Genomic DNA, 23,582 nt, shown 5'->3' with positions numbered 1-23,582 from the left:
GTACGGACGGACCGACCCTAATTATAGAAAAGTTTCGCTTTTAAAAATTGCAAAGGACACATATCTCAATCTTTTACACACTACTTCTTAAAAAAGTTATTGTATACATCTTCATTTTTAAAACAACAATCATATTGATAAATAAAAATTTGTTAAAACTTCCCCTTTAAAACATCTATAAAAGCGAAGTCGGCAAATCAGAAAAATACACGAATATTGAGAAATATTAAAAAAGATATTAAGCAGAAATTTCTGTAATACTGGATATTTAATTCGGACATACTTACATTTCAAAACTTGGTTATAGAGATGCTTCGCTTATAACATAATATGGTAATAAGTATAGAGTTGCTACGATATATTAATTTGTCCAAGATCAGACATACCAACCGTCTGACCATAATTATAGAAAAAATACATTAAATATTAATCTAATATTCATGCTTTAAATGTTTACTAATCTACAAATTGACAAAAAATTTATCTCGTTTTTTACGCATTAAAATATTTCAACCACAGAAAAAAAGCAGGGTTGACAACATCCATAGTAGGCGTAGCACACAAAATGTCTTTAGAAGCATGAGTGACAGACAGACGGACAAAACAATGAATATATTAGATGCACCATCTGTGTCATGAAAATCTTCACACAAAAAAGCTTTCTGTATTGAATAGCAGCCGAGGAATTTGCATTTCCCCCTTAGCTTTACGGACTGACTAAAGGTTAGACAACGTGAATTACAGAGTAGGTTTGCTACTAAAAAGCAGGGATGACAAGATCCAAACAGGTGCAGACAAGCTTAAACTAAATAATACTGACAGTAATCATAGTTTTCCTATCATTAACTCGTCAAAATATAGTACAACATTTTGTATTTTACATTTTAGGATGTAAAAAAAAACATTAAAAATCGGATCGACAAGGCTTACAAATGTTTACAAATTTACTTATTAGTTTAAGAGGATCTACAAAATTAAAGAATTATAAAGCATTAATTGAAGATACGGTTGGTTAGATAATTCCTTCTTAGACACATTATAGTTGTTACAATAAAAAGTCTTATCTATTCTGTGACAAAGTATCTATTATTACTTGGATATTACACCATATTCTCTGATAAAGTGTAACTTGTAGCGGGTTAAAATAACAATGCCCTCCCTCCATCCAATTTACCCCCTCCCCTCATACTGGATGAACGAACTGACCAATAAATGGCAGGCAAAATAGCAAAATAAATCAACGACAATTTTTACCATGTCATAATATCCACGTATATTCTACATCCATTTCTGTAAGAAGAAAGGGGTGGCGATTAATTGAGGTTTCGATAATGCACATATAGGTAATATTTCTAGAGTTTATATAATTTTAAAAGGTTGTATCTTTAATATAAAATAGTAAGGTTTTCTTTAAAATCTCATTAACTACTGAACTGATTGGAAGTCTCGATTTAAGTTAACGTTTTCAAAGCTTCTGTGATGGTTTTAAGCTATTTTATATTACCATTAATTACTTACCAGGTAGATTCTTTAAAAAAAATAGACAATAAAAATCATGATTTTGTTTTCATTTATCCCTTTTTTGGGTTCAAGCTACTAGCAGTGTCAATTTTCCCACACATAGGGTAGTTTGTTTATCATAATTGGGGGTGTATGTACATTAATTTAAGTTAGAACCAACTAAACTGCATGCAGATGCAATTTTAGATGAATTTCCATCAATAATACAAATGTGTGGCTAATCGGTCATTTTTTTTCTACAAGTTTATTGTTTAAAGATGTATTTATTATTGTTGAATGATGAGTTAATGAGATATGAAACCGCAAGCATACAATACTGCATTTTGTCAGGGATCTAAAGGGATAAGACAATGGGTTATAAATTTTATTTAAACTCCGAATGTTGTTACACAAAATTACCCCCTCTGTAGTTGACAAATTTAGGTTCAAACGTTTGGACACTCAACTTACTGAACCAACCACTCAAATTGTAAAGGCAACAAAGAAAACATTATTATAAAATTTTGGGAACTAGTGTAATAAACAGCCCAATGTCCCCTCCCTCCCTGGCATTTTGTTTTATATTATTTTATTGTATTAATCCTTTTTAAAAGCTAAGTGGAGCAACTCTATAATCTTTTTCAGAAAGTCCGTACGTACATTTTAAACATGCTGATTTTGACAAAAAAAAATTTTGTTTCGGTACAACGGCATTTGGCTGGCCGTTTACCAGATCTTTACGTACAAACGTACGAAACCTGCTACTTCCCACAAGAATCAAAACCAGCATAGTTACTAATACAATTTATTGTATGAAAACGGTCATGCTGAAATAGAAAATAACTAAATTAATAATCAAATATTAAAATGTTAAATACATTATAAAATAAATCTTGTAAAAGAAAATAAATCTTTTTCTTATTTGGAACAATCGTCTATTCCTTATAAAAGGTTGCGTGAAGAAGCTAGGGTTATTTTTTGCTTAAAATTAATCAAAATTGAATGCGAGTTTGAAATTCAAAAATAAAATCATCATAGACTACTATTAAAATATTCTGGTACAAAAATAAATTAATTACTTGGTCTAATTTTAGTGAAAATGAAAAGATTAATTTGCCGTCTTAAAAAAATCACTCCACTCTATTATAAATGCTTAAAGAAAGAATTCTTACCGAGGTCATTGATCTTGTCAAGCCGGGAAGCACTCAAAGGTATTTTTCAGTACGGATAACACCACAATTTTGACTATACATGGTTTTTTATCACACAGATATTCCGCACATCTTGAAAGAAAAATTAAAGATGGCCACGCTAGCTTTGTTTTGGTTTGCGCAAGCGTTGTTTTGATTGCCGCGTTCAATTATGAACTTTATTTAAACTTGGGCGCTTTCTAAACTGCCATTAATGATAAGGAAAACAAAAAGGGATAAAGGTTCGAGTTCACAAACGCATCACACTAATATACTTCCAATACAATTTTAAACAATGATTTCCAGAACAACAAGATAGAATATTTTAGGCGGAGCATCTATATATTCAAGTCCTGAAAATGTAAGTATGTCCTGAAACAGAATCCTTTATTTACATATGTAATTTTACAACAAAATTATATACATCTTTATTAATACCTTTAAATTGATACTCTGCTTATTAGGTTATGACACTACAAATATTCATGTTTGTTTGTTCTACTGCTTGATTTCAGAGCTTCGCTTTTAAAATTTAGTTGTTATTATGTATTACTGGCTTTGATATTCTAAAATATGATGGAAGTATATATCCTTATACTAAAGTAACAGGATGTTTGTCTGTCTGTCTGTCTGTGTGTCTGTCTGTCTGTGTGTCTGTCTGTGTGTACCGAAGGATCTCGCTAACCGCTGAACCGATCGGGTTCTCCTTAACAGGGTAGCATCTCATAAGTCCCGGGAAGGTTTTTAACTATTTTGGGGGAGGGTACCACCACCCTCCCAAGAGAAATGACAAAAAAATCGAAATTTTAAAAAACGTTTAGGAGACTTCAACGTCAAATGAAGAGGTATCATACGTAAAAAATTATAGTAGAGACTTTATCAAACAAAAACATTTAAAGTGCCACTAGAGGCCTCTAGGGGCGTAGCCGCTAGTATATATATATATCAGAAAACGTTTTGTTTAAATCCTTATAATGTATCCATCTCATTCTAATAAATAACCGAAAACAAGGATTACTAGAAACTTATTTCTCGTATTCATTTGAATCCGGTGGATAGGAACCAGTTCTCATGAATACGAAAAAACTATGTCTAGCATCGTATTATATCCAGTTTTCTACGAATATAGAAATGTACAATCATAAGATTAAAACTAGTTTTTTTAGCCGGTGCCTTCGGCACCACGGGGCTAAAAAAACTAGTTTTAATCTTATAATTGTACATTCTATATCCGCGGAAAGCCGTTTATAATACGATACGAGAAATAACTATTCTATATTTTAGAAGCTTATTACCAATGGTGTCCTAAAATCTAAATCTATTTCCCACCGACCAAATACTATTAATGATCTGTTGACGGTTTTACAATAAGAACAGGAATACAGAATGATAGAAAAAAAACATGTTCAACTATGTCTTCAAATTTCGCAGCAGCCATGATTCCTCATTTTAAAAAATAATGCGTAGATAGAATTATTATTAATTATCTGTTCTAGAAACCTTGCTACGACTTTACTTTGTATCATATATTTATTTTAAATCTGATATTACTGTCTAATAGCTGAATATTTTATGTTATTCTGTTAGTACTGCTCTACTAATGGATATAATCATTCTTTTGGTTGAACTTCTTTTACTATATATCCCCAAGGAGGGAGTGGACATTGGGCTGTTTTTTTTTATACTAGTCCCTAAAGTTTTCTTATTCGTTGGGTTAAAAACTTAGGTGACATTTAACGAATTTTGCTTGGTTGGTCCTTTAAGTTAAGTGTCCAAATGTTTCAACCACTAATTGTAAGCTACAGAATGGTATTTTTTTCTATCATCATTGGTTATATACATTAATTTATCGACTTTTGTCTTATCCCTTTAGATCCCTGACATATCCCTTGTTTTAAAAAAGGAGTGAGTCATCCAAACCACGCTGCAATCTATCTAAACTGACAAAACTGCCGGTGTTTGGAGACTTCCTTTTAAAATGCGCGGGTTTATTAATGATGGTTAGGGGTCCGTTTCGAAGGTTTTTGGTATCTTTATCATCACAATACGGTCCCGAAAAGGTTATTGCGTTTTTTGCTGTTTTATTAGTAGTATAAAATGTCTATTGATAGATCCATAGGTTGGGAAAATGCATCGGAAGGGCTTTTTTAAAACGTGTTACCCAAAGTCTTGAAAATGAATGTATTTTTGACAATCTTTACCAATGTATAAAACAAGGAATGACAGGATCCAAAATTAGCGACAAACATAACTTTGTCTTTATATAAACTCACTAGCGACTACGCCCCCTAGAAGCCTCTAGGGGCACTGGTAGGAGGGGAAAAGTCGACCTCTCATACCATTTTAAATTTGAGTTTCAAAAGAGTTTTAAAAATATTTTTAGGGGGGAGGAGGATTAAGGCACACTCTCAACTCTCAAAAATAGTTTAAAACCTTCCCAGGGCCTATACGAATCTTTACTGTAAAGGAGAACAATATCGGTTCAGCGGTTAGCGAGATCCTTCGGGACAGACAAAAACGCTTACTACTTTATATAATAGGATAGTAACACGAAAAGATCAAAATCATCGAGGTATAAGGTATAACCAACATGTGAAAATTATCTAAATGACATTTGAGGGGCAATTGTAAATTTTTACGATGCGTTGCCCCCCAACAACAAGCTAGGTATAGGTTTCGTGATTTTTTACCGAATTAATTTCGTTATTGGTATAAGCTGAATATCATCACTTTTCTAACCTTGTTTGAATATCCTACAGTACATATGGTTCTAAAAAGCCCACACCTGCCCGACTTTTTTAACATTCTTTTATTTACCTGTATTGATAAAATTTAAATTTTTAATGTTAGAGATAATTATTCTCAAAATGAAAATGTATGGGATAATATTATATTCATTTCGCTAAAGTTGAGATGCAATTTCTTGGCTGTAATTAAAGTTAGGCATAGAAAATATTTGTCTTGTGCTTGGTACAGATGAAAATAAGGTTTGATATGGTGAAATATGAGTTAACTAGCTGCTACTTGAGATAGAGTTCCTAAATTCCTGATAAATATTCTCCCTATCCATGAGAATCTTTATATCTATACTTTAGTTTTGTAGTTTTTATGTTGTTGATATTTTAATTAGAGTATCTATTGGTCCTATTCTATCATAAGATTTTTAGTATGTTTTATAAAAAAAATTAACCACTGAAAGGATTTGTAGATTTATAAACCATAATTCGAAGATTTTTAAGGAAACTACATGAAAACCATTGATTGTAAAATACTTCAAAAAATCTAAACTAAAACCGAAAAAGGGGTTGAAAATAGATATGTTTATACAAACCCACAATAAAAAACATTCGAAAAGGTCAGTTTCGAAACCAATTAATCTTAACTGAAAAATCATGTATCGTATCGTATTACAGATAATTTTAAGACAATATCAAAATAAAACTTATAAGATTAAAACCAGGTTTGTCAGACCTGCAGAAAGCTATCTACAATACGTTGCGATAAATTACTACTATATGTCAACATTAAGACAATCATTAACCTTTTTAAAACCAATATTCAAATATCTAAACAATTATAATTCATGTTTACAGTCTTAGTGCTAATTTATTAGTAAGTTTTGGTCGCTTTTTGGACCTATTATGAAAGAACACTAAAAGAAACTGTAAGGACCGTTACCTACAATACTTCCTCTAATTAGAAATGGTAGTTGAGTAACAAAAAAAAGGTTAGGACACAAACATACATTCAAATAAACTATTTAAAGTAACAAAGTAAAGCAATAGAGGGGAAATGGGTTAAATAACTGTATGCCCCATGTACTCCATGCCGACTTTCAATTGGGTCTTTGAATGTCACCAAACAGCGACAGAAATATTAACACTTCCAAGTCGATACAAAAAAGCAGAAAGTAATTTGCTAGCAGACGAAATATAGTGGATCCAGTTAGTTAGTTATCTGGATTATATATCTATAATAAGCCTATGTGTTTGGCTATTTATTTATTTTATTCGATTTTCAAAATAGTTTTCCCTGTCTTTTGTTGTAATATAGCAGTAAAGTACATTTTATTTTTGACCTTGGCTCAAAATTTGACATTATTAGAAGCGCAGCTACTCTATCATTGAAATTTGCCTGTCCTCTAGTAATCTAAGAGGTCTAGTTCTACTAATACACATTTTAAACCGCATTTGAAACTGATCAATATTCGTTGGATTAGAACCGGCTCGTACACATACTTGAAAATCATGTATTGTATCGTATTACAGAATCATTAAATTAATACCATGGCTAAAAAACTGGTTCTATTTTTTATTTTAACATCCTGGAAAGCTGTATATAATACGATGCGATAAATAAATATTCTAGTTCCAATTTTTTTTTGATTTATATGTGATACTGCTCTATTTAAAAACTTTGATTCCTTGTTTTTTTTGTAGAAAAAAAAGACACAATATTTAATATTGTATTTAATGCCTTGAAAATTGATATTTTTGTTAGGTATAATTTTAGGATGATCCAGTATTTAACTAAAATAATATAATTTCATGATGGGTTTCAGTTTCTTTGTTTAAAATACCGATATATCAAAACACAGCTAATCTATAACTAAAATAGGTCCATACATCACTTCGTTGGATTAAGTCACAGTAATAGCTAATTTATCTTGTACCTAACTACAGGAATCATCATGTTTAGTTTAAACTTGATTGGACATTTCTAAAATAAACTATCAGAGAAATCTAGTACATATGAACCCTTAATGTAAAATAGCCATATCTTCGATTTTTAAAAATTTTAAGAGTCTAACTTTCATTTTGACATTATATAAATTTTTTTAATGAAAATAACATCATGATATAAAAGCTGATTTTTTAAATATTTTTTAATTTTAAAGAGGTGTCCCCATCCCCCTTATCCAGACCATCTCCCCAATTAAATAAGCTTGTACGCCCTTGCCTACAGGTTTTTAACTTATGTAAGCGGCTTGAATAAACCTAAATATGAATAACTCAAACTAACCGCATCTATCAAATGCAATTGTATAAAATTAGTTTCTCGTATTCATTCGAATCCGGTGGAAAGGAACCGGTTCTCATCCATACGAAAAAACTATGTCTAGCATTGTATTATACCCAGCTTTCTACGAATATAAAAATGTACAATCATAAGATTAAAACCATTTTTGTAGCCCGTGCCTTCGGCACCTCAGGGCTAAAAAACTGGTTTTAATCTTATAATTGTACATTCTATATCCGCGGAAAGCCGTTTATAATACGATGCGAGAAATAACTATTACTGCCATTTTAGGTCCTGGAAAGGTTTTAATCTTTTATTGTTGGAGGATTTTACTCTCGCAAGAAAAATAATTATTGGAAAAAAAAATCGCCCTAAATAGCCTATAATAACTTCGAAAAAATAAGAACAAAATAATATATTTTACGTTTTTTCTGGCCCAATTTTTCAATGAATCTAATTCTATTTTTGTCAGAATTTTTTACTTTTCATTAAAGACATTGAAAAATAATCTAGATTTTTAAAATAGATTATTTAAACCATTTCTTTTAATTCTGTAATTTTTGGGATAAAATTAAGTGTGGTAATCTGTCCTAGGTAACATAAAATTATTATATATAAACTAGAACGGTGTTTGTCTGTCTGTCTTTTTGTCTGTTTGTTCCGAAGGATCTCGCTAACCGCTGAACCGATCGGGTTCTCTTTAACAGGGTAGATTCTCATAGGTCCCGAGAAGGTTTATAACTATTTTTGGGGAGGGTACTACCACCGTCCCAAGAGAAATCCCCAAAAAAACGAAATTTTCTTAATATTTTTGGAGACTTCAACGCAACCTAGAAATAATCTGACAAAATCAAATGAAACCAAATCGTTAGTACTTAGAACTAAGATATTTTCTGTGTTTTATTTTGATAATTTGTATCACAATTCATTTGGTTTCTTTTATTGAAAAGAAAATATAAATTGGTGGGAAGATGATTTAATATATTGTGACTTCTTTATATTTCTCACAGATATCAATAGAACGTTGTCAATATAAACTTGTAAAAAAAAGCTCCGAATCCAATACATTTCCACTGGATTAGAAGCGGTTCTATGTTATATTAAAAAATTATGTATTATATCTTTTTTACAATCCGTACCTTAGGTTGTTTATATCTGGAGTTTAGGATTTCATTAACTACTGAGCCAAATGAGTTTTCCATTTTAAGGAACCTTCATATAGGTCCCGAAGTAGTTTTAAGCTATTATCTTTTATTTTTTAAGATTGGCTATCTTTAAGATATTCGAATAAATAGCTATCTATGTATTTGTAGGGGTGCTTCCACTATTTAATCGAGAGAGCGTTAATTCAGGATTGGTTTTTCTGGAGTTTCACGTAAAATTAAAAGGAATAATAGTTTATCTTCCAATGTTCTTCCACTTAAAAAAGAGAAGAGTGTACAAATGATTAGTCCATCGAAAGGTTTTCATACTCTGAATTTACTTTATTTTTTCATTGTGAATATCGTTTAACTAGATTAATGATTTTCCTGAGCAGTTTAGCAATAACAAACTAACAACCACCGGATCTTAAGGTATAAGACAAACAACGATAAAGCAATGTACAACCCCAAATAATGATAAACAAAATTACCCTTTTTAGATTATTATTTATTACTGCTAAAGTTTTGAAATGCTAGTTTCTCCAAACCAATCAAGATTTTATTAATAAGAGTCTATTAAGTTTTAAGCCAACTAATAAGAGAAAATGTATATACAACTTTTTTGACCAGTGTAATTAACATTCCAATGTTCCCTCTTGAATAAGAACACATCAGTAAATTGAAACCTATGGCAACCTTTTTGAGTTCTTAAAAGAATTACTAACATTTCCGGTCTCACCATTTCTTATTATTTATTTTTATTTTCTTTCAATTTTATGATATTTCTTAAAAGTTAAGTTACTCAAAATTTTTGTGAAATCAGTGAATCACTTAAAAAATAAAATTTTATTTTCATACATGCTTACAATTACAATTTTCAAATATGATTTTCAATTTAGTAACAATTTAAAGCTTTAAATTGAAGTATATTCCTATTTTACAATGTTTCATTTGTTCATATTTAAGGGAAATACTAATTAATTATTTGCAAACTATTTATATCATTTTTGTCCTTTATAACATTAGGGGCCTCCCTCCCATAGGAACGCATATAGACCTGAAAAGATTATAATTATTTTAGGAAACTTTGTCGAGTAAAAAAGTATTTATGCCTCTAACAAATAAAATGTCAGGATTCGGCATTTTAACTATTAAGAAATTGATCATATATTTTGTCGTTCAAACTATTTTTGGGATGTAAACATAGGGAAGTGGATATAAAGGGAAAACTTGGAGATGGTTAGAAAAAGATTAATTGATTAGCAGAATCAAGGTCCCTTGTCTGTGATAAACAGTAAGTATTTCTATTTTTAAACAGTAAATGCTGACAATATAATCATTTTATATAACTTTAAGAAAAAAATAATAAAAGTAGAAATAAGAACAATCAGCTTTTTTTAAAAAAAAGAAGTATTTGAAAAGGTTTGTAGTTTCCATTTAAAGAAAACTTTTGAGGTGGGTGTAAAAAAGAACATTTTTTTAAATTGTAGGCTTTGTTTAAAACTTGGATATCTAGCTTATGTGTAAGTACATATTTATAAGCATTCGATTGTCTAATAGTTATTGTGTCGTATTATAGACAGCTTTCTGCGGATAATAAAATGATGAAATAAAAGATTAATGGGCTATCTAAACTGGTATTAACTTTTGATATTGATTTTTATATTTGTGGAGAGCTGTATTTATTTAATACAATAATACTCATTATTTTTCAGTATGGCTGAGAACCAGTTCTAATACATCGCATATTAATCGGTTTAAAGCCATACTGAAATATACTTAAACTGTCTCTTCCAATCTGGTTATTTCTGTTTTGTGGCTGATTTTGCAGCTTTTAAAAACTGTTAAAAACCGCTGCAACTTAGGCATGTTAATTAAAGGTTTTTTGGGATTAGAAAACTTTGAATAAAATAAGGAGGTACAATAAATATTAACCAAATTTAACAGCTTTAAAATTACTTGTAAAGACTGTATTTAAAAGTAATATATTATCCTTTATTTTCTCTGTCTAGCTTTTTTCTATCTTGTCTTAAAAAAAGAAAGGCTTTAAAAATACTTTTATTATGTCCTTGACCGTCTGAGCTCAGTACGTGTGAACAAAACTGACATTTTTTGTGACAACACTTTTTTGGCTATATATCAACCTTTTTTTAGACAAATTAGTTCAATGGTTAAATTGAAAATAGGGGGCTTAAATTTTAAATTACTAACGGTAAAAAGGTACTTGAATTCAAGAAATGTTTTTGAATTTAAACTTATTTTTCTTATAATACTAGTATGATTTATCAGAGAAGAACGGGGACAATAGACTGTTTATTACACAAGTCCCAAAAGTATTTTAAGAATCTTTATTCTTTTCTTATTCGTGGGCTTAACAACATTGGGTACTTTTTTTATAAATTTTGATTGGTATTAAGTTGAGTGTCGTAACGTTTCAACCCCTAATTGTAACCTACAAAAGGGGTATTTTATGTATCATAATTGGGGATGTACATTAATTTACAGTCTCATTCCTTTCATCCCTTATACATTTTTGTTGTCTCTCTATTTTAATATCTTTTATTTTGTCCGCTATCTATTTTTATGTAATCCATCACACTTTGATGCTTGAATTCAACTGGTAACCATTAAACAAGGATAACAATATGAAATGATAGCGTGTCCAAAAATAAAAAGTAAGAGTATTTAGCTATCTCTAAGCATACATTCATTGTAATGGATTTATCATTACATGGATCTTACATCAGATTTTCATGTTATCTAATGCAGTGAAACACGCAACGGGCTAAAATACGATTCACCCCCTTTCCTCATTTTACCACATCTCCTACAATTTACACTTCTTTAAAGATCCTAATTGTGAAATACGACCAAACCTATCCCTAGAGTTGCTACGCTCCTAATAGTGTGACTATGACCACAAACAGATCTACCAAAATTGGCATTAAATGCAGTGTAGGGGAAAATTTACAAAAATACAACTACTACTAAACAGTGGTACTACAAAATTCAAATAGTATACTAAGCTACTAAGGAATCTAAAGGGATAAGACAATAGCTGTTAAATTGTTGCACTTCCCCAATGATGATACACAAAATTACTCCTTATGTAGATTACAATAAGTAGTTAAACCGTTTGGACACCCACCTTAATGAACCACCAACAAATCAAGATTTTAAAAATTATAAATAAATGATTTTATAACTTGACTTTCAGTAAATGTTACAAAAGAGAAATACAAGGTGTTTTGTAACACCCTCTTTTCGTTTTTATTCCAGCTAATTTTCCATGATCTGGTATTTGGAGAGAGAGAAAAATCTTGTGTGTAATTTCTGTCAATTCCAATAACGGTTGGAAATTTTCATTGCCAAATTTAAACAGGGCTCGGTAGCCAATCATTGTATAAAATTGGTGTTATCAAAAAAGGAGATTTAGTTGCTGATTATTAATATTTTGGTGGAGAAACCGGCTAAGATTCGGCTGTGGATGGTTTGAATAAGGGCGATTGGATAAGGTTTCGACTGAAGTCTAAAGTTTCCAAAAAAAATGCGACTCTGCTGCGGTTTGATGACCCTTAGGCGGCTGCCAAACCCTAAATAAAAATTTGGTGTTTCAATTTGAACAGAAAATGTAAAGGAAATGACGACTTATTTTTGTTTTTGTAAAAATATAAATTTATTGGAAATTCTTTGAGGCTTTTTATTGGGAAAATGGTGCTATTTTAGGCAATTAAAGAAAATGTTTGAGATTAAATGGTCTCATAATAGTCCATTGATAGCATAGAGACGTTTCCTTCATTTTAGAGTTTTATAGAGAACAATTAAGATTTATAATCTTGTTTAAATAGTTAAACTAACTAAAGTCTTTACAAAAGTCAAGTCGCGCCATTTTACAATTAGATTTTACAACCCGAATCTTACAAGTAGGGAAGTAATTAAATAGAGTTGTTACTCATTGGGGGGGGGGGGGGGGGTAGAGAGGTCTGGAGTTCAGGTGCTTCCATGCAAACCTAACATTGTATCACAAATATACCCCCTCTATATTTTTAAAACAAAGTTTTTCTAAAATTAAAAAGTTAAGCTAACGGATAGCTCTTTTCGTTAATTTAGGCATGTTAGAATTGTCCTATCGAGTCTAAACTTGGCATATTAATTCTTGTAGTAGTTAGGTACGATTTAGATAGCGTAGCAACTCTGCATTGATTACCAGACAGTCCGTACGTCCATTTAATAAATCGTTGGAAATCTTTTTCAATTATTTTTTTTAGACTAACAGACAGACTTACTTATATTGTAGCACCGGTTTAGTTAATCTTTTTATAAGTTAAAAATCTTGTACCCTAAAAAATCAAACAGATAAACCTAAATCTTTCAAATAAACTATAATAGCAATTTCCTAAAAGCTTACTTGCACTTTTTTTTAGCTTACTGCAAATACTAAGAAAAGCATACTATTTTTTTAAAGGAAAAATAACTTGTAAGCCACTATAAAAAAAAGTTACATTTTTATCAATTTCTAATATATAATTTTCAGGGATAAGACAATGGACAATAAATTTGTGTACATACTCAATAATTATAAACAAAATTACCCCTCCTGTAGATTAAAACTAAAACACAAATAATTAACAGCATTCCTGAAAATCTCTATCCCTTCCCCTTGTCATTCTGATGTACTCAAAGATAGACGAACAATAAATTTGTTTTCGAAGATTTATCCTCTCCTTCGAAATTGGATAATGTTTCTGAGAAAACGTAGCTATATTAAATGTCTGACGTTTTTTACTGCTTTTCTGGATTTCATATTTGCCTATGTTTTTTGATTTTTTTTGACAAAAATACTATTTTTACTGTATAACATATTAATGTTCTTTTTATATTCCTCTTGAAACATGCTGTTCTAAGAAATCTTATTTAGTAAATTATAAATTCTTATGAAAACAAATCAATGAACATTCGATCATATTTTACAGGCCAATAAATTACATTTTGAAGTGTAACTTTTTTCCTTCATTTCTATGAACTGTGTGTCTTCCCCTCCGCATGTATCATTTTATCAAATCATCAGAACCACTTCTTCAATCGCGCAACTTTTCTCTTGTTGTGTATTCTTGTTGTGTATTAAGAATGGATATAGAATATACGTGGAAATTATGAAAAGGGAAGAATTTTCGTCAATTTAGGTTGCCACCATGGACATCATTATTTGCCAGTTTGTTCATCCAGTAGGAGGGGAAAGGATTGGGTAAAGTGGATGGATGGTGGGGGATCGTTATTTTAGACAGCTACAAGCTTTACTTTATTAAAAAACATTATAATTTGGTGAACAAGATACTCAAAAGTAATTCAAATACATAATATCAGAGCTGGATCTTTAAATCATTTTTGTGGTGAGCCAGATCGGGGTGAGCCAACTTTCCACCAATGAGAGCACAGCATTTTATGAAATGCCGCACTGTGATTGGCTGAAATTCGGCGCACCCCGATCTGGCTCACCACTAAAATGATTTAAAGATCCAGCTCAGTAAAACTTTAATTTAAGCTAGGTGACTTAATTAGAATTTCTGCATTACCAAACGAGGTTGAGTCAATAATTAGAAGCTCTCATGAGATAATGGGTCAAGTCATAATGTTCTTGAACGTTGAGAACAGAACAAACTGCCTTTTTTATTTGATTCACAATCAAAGACTTTTAAAATGTATTTAAGATCCGTCTTTTTGCAATTATTAAAAAAGGGAAGAAGATGATATTAGGCTGTTTATTACACTAGTTTAAAAAGTTTCATTGAATTTTGATTGGTGGGTTCATTCAGTTGAGTGTCTAAACGTTTCAACACTAATTGTAATTAACATAAGGGCTAGCTGTGGTATAATCAATGATGATGTACTTAAATATATATGTATAGATAACTGTCTTATTTCTTTAGAACCCTAAATAAAAACTATTTGTATGATATTATATGCAGAAGTGAATATACACTGTTTGATAAGGGCAGAGTAAGTAAAAACTCAATTAAGATTGGTGTAATACAATCTATATTTCATTTTTTTGGTGTTAGGTTAGAATCAGTTAGTTACAATGCATGTAGAATCCTAATTAATCATTTTAAATTTCTTTTAAAAAGTTATTAGTCACAAAAAGGGATATGATTATATCACGGTCTAAATAAATGAACATAATATAAGCAAAAGTTCTTTAAAATCGGACATAATATTTTAATTAATCCAATTCATGGAAAAAATGTTACTATTTATAGACATACTAGTGGCTGTACTCATAGCATCTAGGGTCTTTGTATTGGAATAGGGAGGAAGGGTACATAAAACCGCCACAATATTTGAATTTAGAAATAACCTAACATAAAACAAACCTGGGACCTATGTTAAGCTTAAGGCTGAAAGGGAGAAAATGATCGGTCAAGTTATTAAGGAGATTTTAGCAAACACAAAAAAACCTTACTGCTTTGTTTTTATACTAGCAGCTGCGCCCCTAGAATTAAGGGACTCTGTATTAAAAGGAGCAGGAAAATAGCTTAAAACCATCCTTAGACTTAAATCTAAAAATGGAATAGCTTTAAACTATCACTGGGTCTATGTGAAGTTTATCTAAAATAGAGAACCCAATTAGTTCAGTAGTTACCGAAATCCTAAGCTTCATACAAATAAACCTACACTACTCTATATAACAGGATGAATTTGCATATATAAATGTATAGGTATTTGGAGATAAAATTAATAATAATTGTACACATTATAATGTTTTCCCACATCTAATCAATATTACTTGACAAGTGTGCATTGACTTCCGCATTCATATTTGGGTATATAATCTCTGAAATAATAATTACTCATTGGATTTGGGCTGGTTATTACATTAGAACACAAAGTTTTATAATAACATTTTCTTTTTGGTTTGCCTGACAGCTTTGGGGACTTTGAATTACTAAATATGATTGGTTGGTTCATTAAGCTTAGTGTCCGAATGTTGCAACAACTAATGCAATCCATAGAAGGGATAATTTTGTTTATTGTCATTTGGGATGGGCTTCAATTTATTGGCCATTATTTTATCCCTTTAGATCTCTAAGTTTGTGCTATTTTAAAATTTGATAATGTGCGGAAACGAATGCCCACCAATCTGACACTGGAACAATTTTAATTCAATGTCAGGGAATTTATCTGGGACTCTCGTGCACAGTGGTCTACAAATAAGGAAGTGGACAAAACTAAAATTTAAGTTTGAAATAGATTGGAAGTTAGATGACAACTTGAGTTTGTTTTTACGTATGCTAAAAATAAAGTAAATGGGTATTTATCGCAACGTATTATAAACAGTTTTTCGCGGATAGTAACATGAAAAATTAATTCCTGTTTTGTTGATCCTGTGGAATATTCTTTATAAAATGATACAATACATTATTATTAGTATGCTTCAGAACTGGTTTTATTCCAATGGATTCGGGGCATTCTAGAAATTATGAAACAAAAAATAAAATGTTAGTTTTATGCAATAAATTTTTGGCCAAGACTGGCCCAAAGTGACCCTACATTAAGTCCTAACTACTTGTAATTAAAATATTGATAGGAAAATTCACATTTACATATGTATTAATTTACAAGGATTTAGGGGATATGTAATAACAAAAATCAATTATATAAAAGTACCCAGGATGTCTGCTTGTCTGTTTGTAATAAAGGACCTTGCTAACCTCTGAACCGATATTCTTCTTTCTAACGATGTAGCTTCGCATTGGTCCTGGAGAAGTTTTTTTTGAGGCAGTGTACCATAGCCCTTCCTATAGATATAGCTTCTAGAGAGAATAGTTATTTCTCGCATCGTATTATAAACGGCTTTCCGCGGATAAAAAATGTACAATTATAAGATTAAAACCAGTTTTTTTAGCCCCGAGGTGCCGAAGGCACCGGCTAAAAAAACTAGTTTTAATCTTATGTTTGTACATTTCTATATTCGTAGAAAGCTGGATATAATACGATGCTAGACATAGTTTTATCGTATGGATGAGAACCGGTTCCTATCCACCGGATTCGAATGAATACGAGAAAACATATTATTTCATCTACTTTAAGGGAGGGGGATTTGTAACCAGCTAGAATAAGGCTTAATTTAAAATAAAAATTTGTGGAAGAAGGGGGGGGGGGTGAGATTATTTTCCTTCACATCCCATCCTAAATCCCTGACTAAATGTATAGATATTTAAAGAGTAATTTAGTTCTAAACAATGTACATTTTAATTGAATATAATTATTTCTTCAGTATATTGTACAATGTTTTAGGATATTTTAAATAAATGATCAATTGTAGAACTTTTATTTTGTACATCTAAAAAGCTAGAATGGTTGACAGCAGCGCAGCTGCTCTATACTTAGTGTATGTCCGTCCGTAGTATTTTTGAATATATAATCATAGATGAACAATACTAAGACATAATGTTTATTAAAGATTGTGTTAATTATTTATATAAATATAACTTGCAAGTTTTTGATTATACACGATGAAAATAAGTTAATATCTAGTATTAATTTTGTTCTATTTGATTTTTTTTTATTTCAGCCGTCTGAGTTTGATAAAGACAAGACTGCCGTACAAGTTTTAAATTCAGGTAAAATTTTTTCTCGTATTCATTCGAATCCGGTGGATAGGAACCGGTTCTCATCCATACGAAAAAAACTATGTCTAGCATCGTATTATATCCAGCTTTCTACGAATATAAAAATGTACAATCATAAGATTAAAACCAGTTTTTTATCCGGTGCCTTCGGCACCTCGGTGCTAAAAAAACTAGTTTTAATCTTATAATTGTACATTCTATATCCGCGGAAAGCCGTTTATAATACGATGCGAGAAATAACTATTCCAGTGTGGCTCCAAAACCGATTAATATCCGCTGGATTGTAACCAGTTCTCATCCAAACTGAAAAATCATATATAGCAACGTAGTACAGACAATTTTCCTCGAATATTAAAATAAAAATCATAAGATTAATACCATTTTTGTCAAACCTGGACTTCGGCCCCTCAGCAATGAAGAACTATTGACGAACCCGAAACTGTCCCACTTTGAGAAAGACGATTCCAGTGACGTCATATACGTTTAGGGAAGGGGGAAGAAAATTTCTTCCCTTTTCTCCCATCTCTTTTGGAGAGATTTTCTTCCCCCCTTCCCTTTTTCTTTCCCGAAACGTATATGACGTCACTGGAATCGTCTTTCTCAAAGTGGGACAGTTTGGGGTTCGTCCTATTTTACAACCAGCAGCTTTTGTATTATTCTTATACTTGGTTAGAGGTGATTGGTTAGTGATGAAAGTAAAGCTGTTTGATTTGGGCACGGCCAGTTCACAGCAAGGAAAGGGCTATTTATTACATCAGTCCCAAAAATTTAATAACGTGCCGAAATGTTTCAACCATTAATTGTAATCTATACAGGGGGGGCTAAATATGTGTATCATTATTGGGATGTACGAAAACAGTAAAAGTGTCGAACTATGACGTCAGAAAGAATTAACAATTAACCAATGAGAGGCCGCTATATATTTTACCACAGTGAATACTGGCTTCTTATTGGTTAATTGTTAATTTTTTTCTGACGTCATAGTTCGACACTTTTACTGTTTTCGGGATGTACGTCTATTTATCGTCTATTTAGCTGTATAAAATAATGGTTCCTTGATGGGTACAGGGAAGTGTAAATAAATATTACTGGTTCTTAAAGTTTCTTTCATTCGTTAGCTACAAAGTTTGAGACTTTCAATAAATCATGATTGGGTTGTTAAAACTATTTAAAAGGGAAATTTTTATTTTGGTAATTTATCGTCCATTGTCTTAATTATTGGAAATTGTGCTCTGTTTGGTGAAAATGATGTTTTTATTCCCCTATTTGATCCTTTGAAAGGTTCTGGGAACATTTCTAAATTATCAGGAACTAATTTGGATATCTTTAGTCAAATTCTACTATGGCTGTCCAGCCGCTTCTTTACGGATTGTCTTTCCTTAGCGCGTGGATTGTTAAAAATATGCGGCTTGGTCGTAGCTGCAAATCGTTGGTTGCGGATCTCTAAATAAAATGTGGATTTATGCGGCCGCCGAGCTCATATTTTTATTCTCTTCCATATTAGTTCTCAAAATTTCTTATGATTTCTTGTGAAAATTTAGTCAGTCAAACGTTATTTTATTTAAATATTAAAGTATTTTGCGAGTATTAATGTGTGTTCTTTAAGATCTCAGAAACTACTAAAAGAACAAAAATGAATCTTTTCAATGGCCTTAGTAGGTTTTAGGCTATTTTATATTGGGTTATATCTTTATCCTAATACAATGTTAATATTTAATAACCGACCTTTATTTGATATCAGGGAGGGAGGAGACATTGGACTGTTTATTTCACCAGTCCCCAAAGTATATTAATAATGTTTCCTTACTAGTTTGCTTACCAACTTTGGGAACTTTTATTGAAATTTTATTGTTTTTTTCATTAAGTTGAGTGTTCAATCGCTACAATCACTTATTGTAATCTACATAAGGGGTAATTTTGCGTATCATCATTGGGGTTGTATATCATTTTTATCAGCCATTGTCTTATCCCTTTAGATTTCTGGTCTAAGATTGTTACAAACCAAGATGTATAGAGTTGTTGCGCTACTAAAATGTTGCTTGACATAATTTATTAGATTTAAAAGTGTCATATTTCAATATCTGGACAAAACAAATCTTTCCAACATTTCTTAAACATTGATTTTAGAATTTTAACAAGGACAATCAAGTTGCAAAGCTAAGCAACAAAACTTAAAACCTATCAGGCACATCTTTCTTGAAGTGTAAATGGAAAACAATAAATGTCTGCCCTATAAGAAGAAAACAGAAGTTTTAGACATTTATATCAAGATTAAATCCTAAAATTTTCAAAATATTCTAACGAGGGTTTTTTTTTGAGAAAATTAGATTTGAAAATTTCAAGTTCAATTTTCATCCCCTACGAGTTACCGCATAATCATGACAAGAAAAGCAAAGATTATTTTAAACAAGTTTGCTTTTATAAAGTTCTTCATAAAACCACTCCTGAAAGGGAGTTAATTAATTGTCATTTTTATCAGTTGCTTTTCTAAGCCTTAAATAAATCGTATATAAATAATCTTTGCTCTTCTTGTAATGATTATGCTGTAACTCCTAGGTGATAAAAATTAAACTTGAAATTTTCAAATCTAATTTTCTCGTTAGAATATTTTGAAAATTTGAGGATTTAATCTTGATATAAATGTCTAAAACTTTTGTTTTCTTCTTATAGGGTAGACATTTTTTGTATTCCATTTACAATTCAGGACAGATGTGCTGGGATAGATCAAAGATTGATATGTTAATAATCTATTTAACATAGATGAGGAGACATTCTTCTATTACTAGTTCTTATCAAGTTTTTTGTACATATAGAATTCTTGACATTTTGAAATTTTTAAGCAAAAAGCATCTTCTATAAATTAATAAATATGATTAACATCAAATTCATCTAATTAGCCTACAAAATGCAAAAAATTCACAATGTGCTAAAAGAATTTAATTGTGCATAAACTATAAATCTTCGATTTTTTTAAATTATGTCTTTGTTAACTAAAGTTGACTAAAAAAGTTAGTGGATATGGATTTATTATTACTTGGATCCTATACCAGATTAAAATTTTTCTAATAAAGTAAAACTTGGAGCGGGCTATATTGGCGATCCCCTCTCTCCACCTCCTATAACCCATTCTCTCCCCTCCTACTGAATGAATGTACTCACCAATAAATGACAGGGGAAATAGCAAGTTAATGACATTTTCCCCCCTGTTATAACTTATAATATCCACGTATAAAATTCTATGTACATCCATAGATGTCTATAGTTTGGACATCATTCAAATAACATTAGATATCAATAACATGTAATCAATTAACATTACCACGGGTTAACAATGGACGCAATTGTCCTTGTATAAAGTTTAACCACTTTAAACCATTGTACATCAAACTAAAGAAGGATTAAACATAAATTAAAATGTAGCTCCATTATTCAAGATCAGAGCACTGAGTCTTTAATTGCAAATTATGGTCAGGCTTTGTAAATATGCAGGGATACAGAGATAAGACAATGGGCAAGATGTTTGAAATTTTACCTTATTTGGCTGATGGAAAACTTATCAGTTGTTTTGTGAAGTTTGTTTAGGTTTGATTTAGTCGGAGTGTCTTTTAGCGTAACCTAAACTTTTTTTTGGATAGTTTTTTTATTTGTTTGGGTCAAAACTAATAAGATATAGGTTTTTTTATCCCTTTTTTAGTTTAAAGGGTGTAAGTTCTAAATAGATCTAAAGGGATGAGACAATTGCCGATAAAAAGATGCACATGCCCAATGATGACACACAAAACCACCCTTTCTGTAGATTGAAATTAATTGTTAGTTTTTAAACGTTTTGACACTTAACTTTATGCACATACCTATCAAAATTCAATAAAGTTCTTAAAGATGTTAAGTCAACGAATAAGAAAACATTATTTTTGGGGGACTAGTGTAACAGCCCAATGTCTCCTCCCTCTATGGAAAACATGTCACTATTTATAGAAAAAAAATAATCTTAAATACTGGTTCTTTTCTTTTCTTTTATAGAAAATAAAATACAATTTTGAGATATAAAATAATTCAAGTTGAGTTTAAATGTTAGATAACGCACGGGAGATTAAATTTTAAGTATTCTTTTAAATGTCAGAGAATATTTTCTTTTTTCTTTTTGCAAACAAATTTTACATAATAAAGAAATATTATTTTTAACCAAGATATCTAGTTTTGAGCACTTTTTAATGGAATGATTTGATCTCTTTTAGTAGCTGATTAAAAAAAGTCATTTCGTTTACAGGAATCTTAATGGATAATATAATGAATGATTAATTAATATACACCTTCTGTGGTATCCGCCTAGGATAAATGGCAGACACCAGAGTTCGAAAAGACTACGGCAGTGTGACAGACGTGGACACCTTACTATAGAGAAGCTACGCTTCTCTAACAATCACTAAATAACAAACAGCATCTATTCAGTTGTTCCTTTATTGAAGGTCTAAGGGTTACTAAAGTTGTACAACATAATATAAATACATATGGATTAGGAATAAAGATAGTTAAGGGTAAATCATACAAGTAAAACATAGATAGTTGCAATGGTTAGGTAGATGGCTATCCCTGTCCGGGGAAGGCAGGATAGCCCATGGAACAACACAATAGGTAGATAAGCATAGAGGGGTTGAGTGGTAGGTCTGGGTACTAAAAAGGGAAGGTTTGATGATTACTGTGACAACAACAGTCTGTGTGGGGATGATTCTATCAGGTGAGGGAAGGCTTAGATCCTTTATCCTCAGGGTTGAGGTGGTGCTGATAACTTGGTGGTTGAAGGGGAAGGTTCCGGTGCTTAAGATGGGAGAGGGAGGGGTAACACCCCTCCCTCCAATTGCAGGACAACTGAGAGATGAAATCCATACCGTTATCTGACATATTTTCAGGTGGCTTTACAATTGTAGAATAACAGGATTTAGCTGGGTGCGTAGCATCACTATAATGTCTTGGTTTCTGCATGGCCCAGAGTTGCCGAATACCACAACTCTCCCCTCGGAAGGCTGGGAGGGGTTGTCTGCACCGCCAGACTTCCGACAGTGGTTGAGGCCTTCAGTTTGTTGTCCTTGTGGAATGGGTCCGCCAGGATACCAGCTGCTGAACGGTGGTAGACTCCAGCCCTCCCCAGGTCGAACGGAATCTGCTATACCTGCTAGAGTAGCTGGTCCTGTTGGATGTTCTGGCCGTTGGATGTGTACCTCTGAGGCCACCCTGGCAACCTCCAGGGGTGGCACAGCACATGAGGGGGCTTGGACCGACAGCCGCCTGGTATACACCTCTTCAGGTTTCTCTACTGAGCTGGTGGTCTCCATCGTGTTGGTCACCTTGCTGCTGGCAGGCTGGCTACTGGATGCAGGCGCAGCTTCTTCGCCCTCGGGGCTGGTCAGGTTCATTCGGCTTCCGGGGTCTCTGTCAACGCGGGCAGGTGGTGGTTGCCATACTGTAGGAACGTTGCCTCCCTCAGGCTCATCCTGGACAGTGGCAGGGTGGTGCATGGCAGTCAGACCTGCAGGGTAGGGGAAGGTAACCGTCCATCCCCTGTGCCGGAGGCTGTCTTGGATCTGCAAGGGTGGCTCCGCTCTAGTTGGCTTGGGGACAGGCCCATCCACGGCCACTGCTGCTGGTGGACTGGAGGCACAAGGCTCCGGATTTCCTCCCCTAGCCTGAAGGTGTCCAGGCACATCGTCTCCATCTTGGGTAGACATAATTGTTGGGGATCCTCTACTTCTATGGTTAGGCTCGGCACTTGGCGCATCTAGTTGAGTTACTCCCCAGGCTGCGGTCACAGCTTCTTCAGTTTGGCTGGTAATGGCTGATATCCTGGTTCCTGGGGCAGATGCAGGGGGCGCAGGCAAGTTTGACCCAGCACAACCTTCCTGGTACACCAGTGCAATACAATTACCCTGGCTTGGTTGAGGGAGGTAGACAGCTGGATGCAGTTGAGGGTGAGGGACAGCTGGACCCTCCCTGCTGGCTGGGGGCTCTGGCTGACTGGGGGTGACGGGTGTCACCCCTTCCTCTGGGGCTGCGGGCTCGTTCCGGGGTCCAGGTATCTCGGTGGCGGCGACGGTTGTCGCCCCAGG

The 23,582-nt window shown here is 32.5% G+C and overlaps 1 protein-coding gene across 1 annotated transcript in view; it reads left to right on the top strand.

The window, feature by feature from the left end:
* The window catches only part of LOC145331470 (uncharacterized), a 128,635-nt gene that overhangs the window by 3,750 nt on the left and 101,303 nt on the right, over positions 1-23,582 (top strand). Inside the window, exon 2 of the mRNA XM_080176150.1 lies at positions 17,424-17,472. The gene's annotated coding sequence lies outside the window, so the exon portion shown is untranslated. The remainder of the gene's footprint in view (positions 1-17,423; positions 17,473-23,582) is intronic.

The sequence above is a fragment of the Acartia tonsa genome, chromosome 11 (assembly GCF_053477335.1).
Source record: "Acartia tonsa isolate MP-2025a chromosome 11, ASM5347733v1, whole genome shotgun sequence".
NCBI lineage: Eukaryota > Metazoa > Arthropoda > Copepoda > Calanoida > Acartiidae > Acartia > Acartia tonsa.
This window is presented reverse-complemented; position numbering and strand designations above follow the sequence as displayed.